Source organism: Erpetoichthys calabaricus, chromosome 4, assembly GCF_900747795.2.
Source record: "Erpetoichthys calabaricus chromosome 4, fErpCal1.3, whole genome shotgun sequence".
NCBI lineage: Eukaryota > Metazoa > Chordata > Cladistia > Polypteriformes > Polypteridae > Erpetoichthys > Erpetoichthys calabaricus.
In genome coordinates, this window is record NC_041397.2 from 332,072,613 (window position 1) to 332,084,751 (window position 12,139).

Here is a 12,139-nt window from a genome sequence, read left to right on the forward strand (position 1 = left end):
TTATGCATAAAGTATTGAAATGCATTTTTTTTGCTAGACTCCAAGTGCAGTGCATGGTATGTCACCATATACCTGTGCAATCAATAAAATATTCTTCTTGAATCAATCTCCCGCAATCGGTGTTTTGTATTTTTATGTTTCCTGCCCTTGTCATTCAGATGTTTTGTGCATCAGTAAATGTTTAGATTGTGCCAATTTTATATTGATAAGATGACTTTACATTTTGGCTGTCATGTCCGTGGACGATGATTCATGGACTTGGCATTTTGATGGCACTGACATATTCAGCGATGTAAATACTTGCTTTTGAGGCATGGATTAAGGATTTTGAAGAGGTTACCTGCTTTTGCTGGCCATCCATGATGTTTTGCCATTTGCACTAAGTGTTTTGAGAAATGCACTCGCTGTTATGCAAATGTTAAGTTTGTTGTGAGAAATGCACCAAAGCAACTGAGAAAAACTGTAATATATTTCTGGGGTGCTGAAGTTCAGGTCCTGGTGGGCCAGAATGGCTGCTGGTTTTTGATCCAAAGTAATGTTTTTAATTAGACGTCAGTTACTGCCAGTGAGGCAATTATTGTGCAAGCAGCAGTTTTAAGGCTCACTTTTAATTCCCAGGCCCTTAATTTCATGTTCGATTCTTAAAGAGCCGTTCACCGTTTCTTAAACTCTTTCTTCTTTTCTTAACTAGTTAACAGTTACAAATGACAGTTCAGCACCTAACTTGGTCCTATTTACATCTGAGGTGTGTTCTTTCAAGAGTGTCTGTGAAGGACTGAGAATTCCTAATCAATTCCAGACCTCAAATCATTTTGGTTACATTCTCAGAGAAGAGAAATCTAAAAGATGAACTGCCATGACAGAATGAAAACATTAGCGATCTACGAAATATTCTGAACAGCTTGTGTTATCAGTAAGGATTAGCCCTTTCACAAAATTCACAGGTGACGCCTTGACGGATAAAATCGACGTCCTGTTCGTTTGCCAGCAATGGATGGCGTGTATTGCACTTCCCGGTTTCCATTTTTAATGATTGATTTTTGAAATGTCAGAAATCTCACTGAAAAGCATCAACACTGGACCAAGATGGTAAACCTTCAGTGGAGGAATTCTTTATACTAACACGAGTCTCTTAACTGTCTTATGCCAGAATGCTAACAGTTTCAGGTAACCTGTCTCTTTATATTGAACACCAGCTTAATGTTGAAGAGTACAAGGAGATAAGGCGCAAGGTGAAGAGAGAGGTGGTGAAGGCTAAGAAAAGGTGTATGATGCGTTGTAGGAGAGGTTGGACACTAAGGAGGGAGAAAAGGACCAGTGGGCTACAGAGAGGGACAGAGCTGAGAAAGATGAGCAGCAGGTTATGGTGATAAAGGATAAAGATGGAAACATACTCACAAGTGAGGAGAGTGTGTTGAGCAGATGGAAAGAGGACTTTGAGAGGCTGATGAATGAAGAGAACGAGAGAGAGAAGAGGTTGGATGATATGGAGATAGTGAATCAGGAAGTGCTTAGCAAGGAGGAAGTAAGGACAGCTATGGAGAGGATGAAGAATGGAATGGCCGTTGGTCCAGATGACATACCTGTGGAAGCATGGAGGTGTTTAGGAGAGATGGCAGTGGAGTTTTTAACCAGATTGTTTAGTGGAATCTTGGAAAAAGTGAGAAGATGCCTGTGGAGTGGAGAAGAAGTGTACTGGTGGGCCGATATTTAAGAATAAGCGGGATGTGCAGGACTGCAGTAACTACAGGGGATAAAAGTGATGAGCCACAGCATGAAGTTATGGGAAAGAGTAGTGGAAGCTCAGTTAAGAAGTGAGGTGATGATTAGTGAGCAGCAGGATGGTTTCATGCCAAGACAGAGCACCACAGATGTGACGTTTACTCTGAAGATGTTGATGTTGAAGTTTAGAGTAGGCCAGAAGGAGTTGCATTGCGTCTTTGTGGACCTGAGAAAGCATATGACAGGGTGTCTCGAGAGGAGCTGTGGTATTGTATGAGGAAGTCGGGAGTGGCAGAGAAGTACGTAAGAGTTGTGCAGGATATTGTGGAATATGACACAGACACAGACAGGCAGACACGTTGTAATCACCCCACACACATTTATTTAGGGCTTCCATATTTACAAAGTCACTACTCACAGACTCCCAATACCCCACAGTCCAGGCCAACACAATGCCTTCTCTCTCTGTCTTCAGACTGCCTCCATCTCTCCTCCAGAGACCTTGTCCATCTTCCACCCGATTCAAGTCCATCTCTGAAGGGAGGCGGCCCCTTTAAATAAGCACCTGGATGTGCTCCAGGTGTGTTCCCGGCAATTTCCCACCGACACGTCCCAGTGTGGCGAAAGTGCTGGTTGTCTCCCAGGAAGCACTCTGGGTGTCCCTGTTCCTCTTCCCCCCAGCACTGCCTGGTGTGGTGAAAGTGCTGAGGTCCAGGGTTCTCCAGGTATGGGGTCCCCCTGGTGGTGACCATAGGCTCCTACAGGGTCGAGCTTCCCAGCTCTGTACCTGCAGCCCCCAGGGCAGTCGTCCCCTCGAGGTCTGGAGGTGGCACAAGCCCTCCTCCGGTCTTCTCGGGCGTCCCGGCTGGGTACCACCTCCATCCCAGTACCACAATATGTACGAGGGAAGTGTGACTGTGGTGAGGTCTGTGGTAGGAGTGACGGAGGAGATTACATCAGGGATCGGCTCTGAGCCCTTTCTTATTTGCAATGCTGATGGACAGGTTGACAGATGAGATGAGACAGGAGTCCCTGTGGACTGTGATGTTTGCTGATGACATTGTTATCTGTAGTGAGAGTAGGGAGCAGGTTGAGGAGACCCTGGAGAGGTGGAGATATGAGAGGAGAGGAATGAAGGTCAGAACGACCACCAAGACAGAATACATGTGTGTGAATGAGAGGGAGGTCAGTGGAATGGTGAGGATGAGGGGAGTAGAGTTGACGAAGGTGGATGAGTTTAAATACTTGGGATCAACAGTACAGAGTAATGGGGATTGTGGAAGAGAAGTGAAGAAGAGAGTGCAGGCAGGGTGGAATGGGTGGAGAAGAGTGACAGGAGTGATTTGTGGCAGACGGGTATTAGCAAGAGTGAAAGTGAAGATCTACAGGATGGTAGTGAAACCAGCTGTGTTATATGGGCTGGAGACCTGGAGACAGTAGCACAGTCTTTCTTGTAATAATTTAGCTGTTGTTACTCGTGTATTTAATTTAGTCAGTCAGTCAATATAAGTATTTGTTAACTCTTAAGAATAAACTTTTGTATTGATGTAATCTGATGTCAGCATAATGAAAAATACCGATGGCTTTGAAGGGCACACTTTATATCCGTCGAGTGTCAGATGCACACTCCTAATTCTATTCTTAATTCGACACCTCGATAACATTGATTTGTTTAATTATTGTCATACAGTTCACTCCATAACATCAAATATTGTGGACAAATGATTACAAAAACATACCAGCAAATGCTAATAGGGTGTTATGAAATAAATGACATACATGCATTAATCCATTATCTCTAATACGGAAAATACTGCGACCATTAAATATACAAGATTACGCAAGTCGTATTGCAACTGAAAATGAAAATCCTTATTGCCTTTTTCATCAATACGATGGACTTACAGAAAGCTGTACGTATCCATTATAAAGTTCTCAGACACACATCACATTTCATTTCAATCCTCTTCATTCAGCTGGACTTCAGTTTTTCAGGTAACAAATATTCTTTCAAGACGTTATAAAATTCAAAAGTTGCCATCTTTTCCAGTAAAAAGTCTCTCTTATAGATGAAGATAAACGGCAACACAAAAATGATTTGTGAGTACAACTCAAATGTGATGAGTGAAGCATGTCGTAAAACATGAGACTTGCACAGAACAATCAGCCAGTGTGCTGAAAGTCATTTTTATTACGCAGAGAGCGCAAGCGTGTGGCAAATGGCAGTTGGCCCTGATTGGTTTTCCTGGATGGGTCCTGAAGCTTTGTGCCTAACAGCTGACATTAGTGTTCACCACCCTTGTTTAATGTCTGTTTAGAACAGGCCGCTGTCTCTGCTTGACTCAAGTCCTCTGCAGTCGTCTCTATTCTAAAAGAAGAGTTGATGAGGTCCTTCACACTGCCCTGTCACATCTGGAGCAGAGGGTCTGCTATGTGAGGATACTGTTCATAAACTACAGCTCCATCTTCAACGTCATCCTCCTCAACAAACTGGCTATCAAACTAAACAACTTGGGTCTCAACTCAAACCTGTGCACCAGGATTTTAGATTTTCTCACTAACAGACCACAAACTGCATGCATAAGTAAGGACTTCTCTTCATCCATAACACTGAACACTGGGCTATCACAGGGCTGTGTGCTGAGCCCTCTCCTTCACTCCCAACTTCAAATCTACCCAGGATACTAAACCTCATGATAAAGTTTACAGATGACACCACAGCTAGGACCTGTCTCACACAACAAACACAACAACAATGGCCCAGAAAGACCTTCAGAAGCTTCAGTTTCTGAGGAGTCCGAGGAAAGCACAAGTCCCACAACAGCTGCTGGTTAACTTCTACAGGTTCACCACAGAGTCTGTCATGATGTACTGCATTACAGTGGAGAAAGGTCTAGCTGCAGCCCGCAAGACCTCTGACGTTAGACACGGAATGCCCTTCATATCACGGAACGCCCCAACATCGGTCACGGAACACCCTCTGATGTCAGTTTCGATACACCCAGCATTGCTTTTGAGTTGAGTTCGAAGGAATGGTGGACTTTAATAAATCCTTCTGAAAGCTTTTCGAGGAAAGAAGAAGAAGACAGAGTTTGAGTTGGAAATCAAGACGGCAGTGAGTTTGTTGCAAGTTTTACTAATATTAGATAATATTATACTTTACTGCTAGGGTACGAATTATACCAGAGTGTCATAAAGATGTTGAATCGACTTTCAGGTTCCGTGCAGTACTAAGCGCTCTAAGAAAGTATTAACAGTTAAACAACAAACGGGTCGGTTTGTGTAGCTAATTGTTTCAGGGCTGTTCGGAATACTCGATTCTGAAAAGTAAATCGATGGATTCAGCAGTCAATCATTTTTTATAACAATTGTTATGATACGTAATTGACTGTTGTTGAGTATAATTAACCATAGCTAAGTGTAACGGATTGTAATCAAATATATGTGACCGTGATTAAGTACTTGTGATTGCCAGAACATCCATCCATCCATCCATTTTCTAACCCGCTGAATCCGAACACAGGGTCACGGGGGTCTGCTGGAGCCAATCCCAGCCAACACAGGGCACAAGGCAGGAAACAATCCCGGGCAGGGTGCCAATCCACCACAGGACACACACAAACACACCAAGCACACACTAGGACCAATTTAGAATCGCCAATCCACCTAATCATTCAGTTAATAGTGGATATCCTGGTTTTTCAATTATAGTAATGTTCTAGTCAGAAGTTGGAATATACTTAGGTCACTTTAGATGATCTTTTTCATAGTTCTGTGTTTATATTTACAGTACATAACTGAACATTTTAATAAGTAGCTACAAACAAAGGGCAAGTGTGAATGCAATATTCAATTACCTCCAGTTGAAGAAAGTTCAAATTAGATTGTAGACAATAATGGGAAAAAGAACAGCCAGGACAGAATCATGTTGTTGTTATTGATATTATTTTATAAAGTTCTCTCCATGATACTACAGTGTGTTTGAACTCTTAAAACAATATTAAATGTTTCATTGTTTTCAAGTCAAATCAAGTGAAACGTTTGTTCTCATGCATGTTTGTCAGTTTTAAGGACTTTACATCCATTTTATATTCACCAGAGACACAGAAGTATATTGAAGACCACAGAGGAACCTCCAGTTGTGTTTGGTGCTCAGGAGTTTGCTTGTCTGTGCTGCTATAAAAGATCGGCTTCTACAGGCCTCATCAGCCACTTACAGAGCCACAGAAGGACAGTGGTGGTCCATGGAGAGATGTGCAGCTCTCTAGAATATATCTTGTAACTTGTACAATTTGAGTAATTGACACTTTTAATACAATTAAATGCAGCTAGATATTCACCTTAACAACATGATTTTATTTGACAAAATGTACTTTATCACCTTTTGAAAATCTAGCTTTGAATAATTTTAGATTCATTAATTCATGACTGTGTATTAACACAATTTTCTCTTTTAAAATATTTAGTAGAATATGACAAAGATCACAGTACAAATACTTTAATGTTCCAGAAGGTAAGTGTGGAATTACATTACCTATAATCGACAGGCAACATATAGTATATTTTCATACATTTTTAAAAGCATCATTGACTGAATCTTTTATTAGTTTGTTCTGTTTAAAAGAATAATAGGACAGGATTTGCATGTTTTAACTTTATTAAATATAAGGATTATCTGAAGTTCTTTTGAAAAGTTTTAAATGTTTAGCAAAATAATTCTGAACATTAACCTTTTTTTTTCTTTGTACTGTTTCAGGTTTCAAAATATACAAGTGATCACTGAACTGCCAGGGATCAGGCCGCTGCCATGGCTGTTATTGCCAGAACACTGTAGTCCGTAAAGATCAGTTCATCTGGCACTTGTCAGAGTGTGGCAAAGGTCCTAAAGTGCTCTCTCTGCCTTCTGTTCCCATGGCACCGGTGGACACCCAGCTTCTGCCCTCTGTGCCCAAGGCACTGGTCGCCACCTAGTCTCTGCCCTCCGTGCCCACTGCACCGGTCACCACCCAGTCTCTGTCCTCCATGCCCATGGCACTGGTCGCTGCCCAGCCCCTGCCCTCTGAATTCCATAAGGTGGTCCAAGTCAAGATCAGAAAGGTGCAATGTGCTCTTTGTAACCTCAGACTGAACAAAAAGAACCTTCGAGTGCACATGAAGAGAAAACACTCCAGCTGTAAGCCATGGATTAGTACAGAACATCATCTTAAGTCCATGAGTATTGACAAGGCTGGAGGAATATTTGCTGTTGCAAAAGCTTTCCATGGTGAATCAATTCCAGTGCACGTTCAGAAGAAGACCTGGGGTTCTACACATAAAATTCTATGTGAAATGGATGTTTGCCGGCGTAATTTGGATTTTGCATTAAGGAGTGGACTGATGGCCTTTGATTGTCAACATATTCAGTTCCTTTTCTATTGTCTCCCAACAGGCAACACAGATGTGGTCCTAACTGAGGAAGTGCTAAATGACACGGTTAGGGAAAAGTGGATGGGAGAACATAAAAAAGAACAAGGCTTGAAAAGGCAACGTGAAGCTACAGAACATGGCATCACCCTAAGGTCACATGAGGTCACACTGAATGATAAAAGTTCAAAGATGTTCATATCAGTGTAGGAGCCCAAAGTGTCCTATTACAGTAGACTTGCCAGGGTATAGGCATAGTGGAATTCCTGGCACTGTCCATGTTCCAAAACACGAATGTCATGTTTGCATAAATATATAGCACAATGGCATCTTCTTCAGACTAACAGGGAACCTTTGAAGAGAGTTAAGAGCACAGAAGACTCAGAAGAATTCAAAATAGGAAATACAAAGGACACCAGCTGGTCAGAATCTGACAGTGTACGAAAAGAAACCCTTTATCCACCAAAGGGCGATGGTCTTTGAGGGAGAGTTCTTATGTCGTGTTTCATCTGTTCATGGCTGAGTGGACACCACAGCTTGGGAAATATGGTTCCTATATTTTAACACTTCTGACCTTTTTCCACTCGTGTTTTGTATTAGTGTCATGTTAGTGTCATATAATCTAATGATGAACATTCCAGTCTGTGTTGCAGAATATCAATAAAATCAATCTGAACACAGAGTACAATTGGATATAAGTGTGTATTTGGTGTGTGTGTGTGTGTGTGTGTGCAACTATCTGTAAATATATATAGCATTTAATACTGTGTGTGAATGAAGTCCAAATCAGTCATTTGAAGATCTATGTCTGTGTGTCTGTGCGTGTCTGTGAGTGTGTGTATGTGTGCGCGTGTATGTGTGTGTGCGTCTGTGTGTGTGTGTGTGTGTTGGTATACATGTTTTAAAAGGACACAATGTCTGACATTTCACCGCGCTAAACACAAATCCACTCAGGCTAACTTATGCACATGCGCGCAATCGTGCGTCTAAGATGTGGAAATGCGTTCTGGAAAGTGTTTAGCATAGTTAAGTTTTATTTCGATAAAATTCAATGATTTAAGATTAAATTTGTTTATTATTTAGAAGAAGTAATAAATATATGACGTGAAAAGGGCTTTACATTAAATATTTGAATTTTGATGTTTTCATAAAACACTGCCGTAATAAGCAATCATGATTGTCTAATATAATCAAATTTTTACTTAACAATTACAAGATTGTTGAATATGGTGTTGTAATATTTATTTTGTTATTGACTATTTCCGTAATTACTGTTGCATTTTTTTTGAGTATGTTAGAACACAGACACACGCACACGCACACACACACATACTGGTAAATGTGGTTTATGAGGGTCACCTGAACCAATCCTGCATTATGAGGACATCACTTTCCTTTAATGTTATCATTAAAAAAAATGCATATAAATTATATTTATGACTTAATTAAGATACATTCCACTTGAATTTCTTGACCTTCTTTTTACAGGCATATGGGGACATTAATTTTTTAATGTTTATGAGGACATTTGATGTTTATGAGGACATTTACTTCACACAGAAATTCCTAATCACACACTACATTAAAGGGACCAAAATATTTGTGAGGATTTCTGCTTAATAATTGCTTAGGAAAGTCAAATATTAGAGACTTAAATTATTAAAAATTATGCCTTTAATAGTTTTTTTTAAATAAAAATAAAAAATCCAAATATCATTTATGAAAAAGCTACTGATAAAAACCTTTGTTGTTAATATAATATATTAGGATTTGAAATAATTGGAATTATGTAGACTACAAACATGGTTTCTAGATTCTCAGCTATGGCTGTAGTCTGATTGCATGAATGAATATAAAGGTTCAATGTAATTAATTGCCAATTATTGTTGTCAAGTGTTGGGTGTGCCAACGCACTGTCAGCACAAGCTCCTAATTAACCTACACCCAATTTTAAGTTACACTCATTTCATATATCAGTAGCAAAGAAACAGTAAATTGTCATTAAAAATATAAGTCATAAGAAACTTGGGGGTTTAAGTAAAGCATTGATAAAAACACACAAAGCAAGGGAAACATTTATCAAAATTTTACTACAGCACACCAACAAAAATGTACCACAAACACACTAAGATATATTAAGATTAAGTTTACAACCAAGGCAATAAACAATACATAATTTCATTGTACTAGAGCATTGTGCACAATTACAATATGTATAATTACAAATGAAACTCTAATTTCACAGTTAAATAAAGAGAACATTTTTATATAACTTTCAATAAATTCATTATTAGCTAACGTGTCCTTCTGAGCCTTTCAATTCAGATGAGGACTAACACTACAAATAAAACAAATAGGAAAATAATACCTAAATTCACTGTCATACATGCTATAGAATAAACAGAATTTTTTACCTACAATTCTGTACATTCGCTATGGACATATGAGTCTTTTTTGGCCTCTCAAACCAAATGAAGCCTGAAAGGATAAATGAATGACTCTAGAACATTGTGTATAATTGCAGTATAGCAAATGAATCCCTAAATTCACCATCATATACAGGATATGATAAACACAGCTTTATACCTAAACTCCATTATATTCGCTATTGACATATGTGTCTTTTTGGGCCTGCCAAGTCATATGAGGCCTCAGACTACAAATAAACTGTCCCAGGCCATTATACATGATTGCAATATAGCAAATGAATACCTAAATTAAGATTAAGATTGAAGTACTTGGTTGGGTTTAACGACCTGTTCACTAAAAAATTGTTCTAGCACTGTATTATTTAATGAGAGAAATACACAATTCTTGTTCCCCATTGCTTTAAGAAAAGCTTTAATTAGGCCATAGGTATTTTTAGTGCATTCTCTTAGACTAATTCAAAATATTATAGAAATCAACTGTACTTGTAAATGTTTTTAAAAGCTAAGCCAATGAAGCTATTAAAATAAGCACTATTTGACTAAGTGTAAAGAGACAACCTCTATATAAAATAATCCGTCTGGATTCAATGAATAATTAACTTTTACAGTAAATGTCTTCTGGTAAGATTGATACACCCTCTCGGTCGATCGACAATTTGGTTGGCTAACCAAATAGTCAACGAGACCTTTTTTTTCTTTAACCTTGTACGGGCCCTGCCAATGGGCTAGCAGTTTTGAGTGGGAGGTGGGCACAAGCACCAGAATGCGAAACCCCGGCTGCAACTCACGAAAGGAGGAGTTCCTATTAGAATTTCGGGCTTGCGCTGCTTGAGCTCGAGACATGTGGTCTTTTAATATAGGCCGGATTTTGTCTAATCGATCGCGTAATTGGGCGATGTATTCTAACAAATTTGTGTTGGGAAGTGCCTCCCCCTCCCAACCTTCTTTTAATAAATCCAAAATGCCCTGGGGCTGGCGCCCATATAAACGTTCAAATGGGGAAAATCCTGAGGAGGCTTGAGGTACCTCCCGATATGCAAAAAGTACTAAAAGTAGGAGCTGGTCCTAATTCCTTCCATCCATGTTGACTACCTCACGAAGCATCCGTTTAAGGGTTTGGTTAAATCTTTCCACTAACCCGTCTGTCTGAGGGTGATAAACAGATGTTTTGAGATGCTTAATATGGAGCAACTTGGCCACCTCCCTGAATGTATCCAAAGTAAAGGGTGTACCTTGATCCGTAAGGACTTCTTTAGGTATACCCACTCGGGAAAATAACACTACTAATTCCCGTGCAACATTTTTTGTATTGGCAGCTCTCAGGAAAACTGCTTTGGGATACCGTGTTGCATAATCCACCATGACCAATATATATCTATGGCCTCTGGCCTAAGGCTCTAGGGGTCCAACGAGATCAAAGGGATCGTCAATAAGGGGAAACGGGATTACAGGAGCTCGGTCCCTCCTGGGAATCTGGCGTAACTGACAGACGGGACACGACTGACAGAAACTGAGGACCTCCTCATTAATCCCGGGCCAATAAAATCGGAGTTTAATCCTCTCCAATGTTTTTTTGGCCCCTAAGTGGGCGCCTAAGAGGTGGGCATGAGCTAGGTCACAGACATCCCGCCGGTAGGTTCGCGGCACTAACAGCAACTTCCGTACCTCACCTTTGTGGTCCGCAACGCGGTATAATAAGTCATTCTTTAAGACAAAGTTGGGTCCCGGAGGTGTGGAATTTAATGATGCCAGGTCATCTGCGGAAACAACAGCATTGTGGGCAAACTTCAGGGAATCATCATTCCACTGTTCTCTCTTGAAGGATGCCGGCGTAGAGTGAAATTGAAAGTCTAAGCCAGCTAATTCATCAGGGCATAGGCCCACAGTGGCGTCCTCCCGAGACATAACCCCACCCAGCTGTACTTCCGGGTCGGAGTCCGTCCCTGGAAGGCGTCCCCCCGTCACTCCCACATCATTAGTTGCCAATGAGCATGGCGTGGGAGCAGTTTGGAAAGTCCCCTGACCATCCATAAGTAGACCCAGGTTTTACAGTGACAGTTTTACACCAATGGTAATCCCATTGGGATTAATAAAGTATCTATCTATCTATTATATAGTGCCTTTAACTGTATCTGTCTGTCTGTCTGTCTGTCTGTCTGTCTATCTATCTATCTATCTGTCTATCTATCTATCTATCTATCTTGTCCCAATATAACCGGATAGGGTGATTTAGGCAACACCACAACTAAAAATTGTTTTGGAGTCCCCTTCCACGTTATATAACACCTCGCGGACATGTATGATCTAGTATCTCCGTGCACACATTTTATATTTGACTTTTTAGCGAGCCTTTGTCGCTGTAAAACATAACAGTGAGCAACAATGGTGATATTGCTCCCGGAATCAAACAAGGCCATCACCGAGTGCCCATTCACCAACACCCTTCCCGTATGTGTAAGTGCCAGAGGGTTTGACGGCGCACAGTACCTCTCTCCTCGGGCGTAGCTGCAGTCCATTGGTTCTGCGTTGAGGGGGCAGGTGGGAAGAATGTGTCCCACCTCGCCACACTTGAAACAGCGCAGCGG

General features: G+C 40.7%; 2 protein-coding genes and 1 long non-coding RNA gene across 35 annotated transcripts in view; 2 read left to right on the top strand and 1 right to left on the bottom strand.

Moving 5' to 3' along the window:
* Positions 1–6,085, top strand: part of LOC114643428 (uncharacterized) — a 54,644-nt gene extending 48,559 nt beyond the window's left edge. Inside the window, exon 3 of the long non-coding RNA XR_007934685.1 lies at positions 5,908–6,085. This is a non-coding gene — a long non-coding RNA (uncharacterized LOC114643428). The remainder of the gene's footprint in view (positions 1–5,907) is intronic.
* Positions 1–12,139, top strand: part of LOC114641392 (C-type lectin domain family 5 member A-like) — a 1,576,682-nt gene that overhangs the window by 699,099 nt on the left and 865,444 nt on the right. The gene's annotated exons all lie outside the window — the stretch shown is intronic.
* Positions 1–12,139, bottom strand: part of LOC127527375 (CD209 antigen-like protein E) — a 381,022-nt gene that overhangs the window by 280,003 nt on the left and 88,880 nt on the right. The window lies entirely within an intron of this gene.